This window comes from Ipomoea nil, unplaced genomic scaffold (genome assembly GCF_001879475.1).
Source record: "Ipomoea nil cultivar Tokyo-kokei standard unplaced genomic scaffold, Asagao_1.1 scaffold2833, whole genome shotgun sequence".
Taxonomy (NCBI): domain Eukaryota; kingdom Viridiplantae; phylum Streptophyta; class Magnoliopsida; order Solanales; family Convolvulaceae; genus Ipomoea; species Ipomoea nil.
The window spans coordinates 2,417,415-2,419,804 of record NW_017619261.1 but is presented as its reverse complement, the minus strand read 5'-3'; positions in this window follow the sequence as shown (position 1 = coordinate 2,419,804).

Below are 2,390 nucleotides of genomic sequence, written 5' to 3'. Positions count from 1 at the left end.
TGGCTTTCAGGCACAGACGATGAGCTACCAAGAGCGCGCTAGAAGAACTTTGATTAGATAGATAGTTTCTCCTTTCGGCCTGCGTGCCATGACGTTGTATTGAGGATAGTTAGTTAGTTTAGCCTGTGCATCTGAGTTCTCTAGCTCAGATGTGGCATAGCACCCCACACACTTATTTTTAGTAATGCTCTGTTTAGGGATTTAATGAGAAATTACCTTTATTATATAAGTTTTAAAAGTTTTAAAAGTTTCAAAATTTCGGGGTGTTACATGGTTACCTTTGTAGCCTAACAAATTCCTCTTTTCAGCCTTAAAAGCCTTTCCTAGAGCTCCTCTTCCACACCAACTTCTTACACATAACAAAACACAACAACGATCTTAAGTTTAGAAAAAGACACCTAAAAGGAGGTTAGAAACACCAAAAAGCTAAGGATCTTACCCTTCCCTATGCTCAAGATGAAGAAAGTAGAAATCTTGGGAGAAAATCTTGTAAGACTTGGATGCCCAAATTCTAGCTTGGAGAAGAAGCTAAATCATTTTAGAGAGAGGCTAGAGTTTTTGTGTTTTAGGTTGAAGGGTGAATGAAATGAAAGACTCTTGCTAGGTTAGCTTAAATCGTAAATCTTAGGTGAAAAGACATTTCTACCCTTATTAAAGTTTGAAAGACAAGGGAACAAGGGCACAACTTAATAAGCACAAGGTACAACTTTTGACTTAAGTGACTAGTCAAAATCTAGTCCCTCGACTATTAAATTTCAAGATTTTTAGAAATGGATTAGCAAGGAAACTTGGATTAATTCTTCAATTAATCCTCGATTAGTATTTAGATTTACGGGGTGTTACAGCCCATACGTCTCTAACTTGATCAATTTCTTGTTGAGTGTAGCTTGATCCACCAACTCTTTCAACAATCTTCAAAGTTGATAATTATTAAATAATTAGTAAGCTAGCATTTTTAAAATTAGAAAGAGAAAGGTATTAACCGTATTATATTAAATTACATGTTTTATCCATTCCCGCACATGCTTCTTTAGAAACAATTTCAAGCATGTATTTCATCACATAATATCCATATGTCGTACTTCCAACTTGTTGAGCACATTACATTTGAATTAAATTACATTTAAAATTTTATTTAATAAAAAACAATAAAATATATGTAGTTTTACAAATGTATAAAATACTTACCAAAACTTTAATTCATTTTGGTGAACGAGTTGATCCATTGCTTCTCAACAACTTTGCTGAATTAACACACCTAAAATTATAAGAGATTAGTATACATAAATACTTTATGACATCATGCATACTTTATTAATTATAAATATTAAAACTTGTAAGTTCACATACTTTTCAACAATATCTTTGATGTCATCACGTGGATGGCCTCCAATTGAATCAAACCAATAGATTTCATTAAGGTTAGGACAAATTGCCATCAACATCCAATGGTCACTACAAATTAATAATGTATTAGTTGTAAGTAAATATAATATATAATAGAAGTGTATTATATATAAGTTATTTTATTTGAAACAATTAAAACTTACTTTAAAATATATGACGCTTGATCGCATTGTTTTTGTCCATATTGCATGGTGACGTTGATATACCATGTCCGTTCATCTATAGTATTCAAAACTGGTTGAATGAAATGTGGATCTAAGAAGTCATATGTGGTCTTTGATGCCAATTCAAATTTGTCATAAAGACCCCTATTCAAAAATACAATCAATCATATATACTAGTAATATAATAGATGAAATGAAAAATATTATATAAACAAATATAAGTAAAGAACTTAATTATTACCTTATAACGAACTGCAATATGGAAACATCTAACGTCTCCATCCTTAAGAAACGCATAATCTCCAACGGGTCAAGTTGTAAGGGATAGTCAACATCGCCCACAATACCACGCCCCATCTTTATCACAATATTTTCATCAAGTTTGCGAACAATTTTATATACATTTAAACATCGAGAACTCAAAAAAGTCGGATCAGCTATAGTGAGATCAACAGAAGGTCGTTGCACACCGGAATCATAATTCATTTTTAACTGTTCAATATAAGTAACAATTACTATTTTTAAAAAGTAAATTAAACACTATTTTAAAATCCAAATATTTTGAAAATACATACCTCAACAGCTTGGATATACAACTCAACCAACTTCTTTGGCCAAATAATAAAGTTGTGCAGTGCATCCCTTAACAGTTGAACCTCATCGGTACGGAAGGGTACCTTTGCACTTGACACGAGAATTTCATTCACGCTGACCTTCAATTGATCCACATGTATTTGTATCCCGTGAACCTTTTCGGCCTTGTAAACTGTCCCACGTGCAACTTTACGTCTTATGGGATCTTCCAAATATAATTCACAT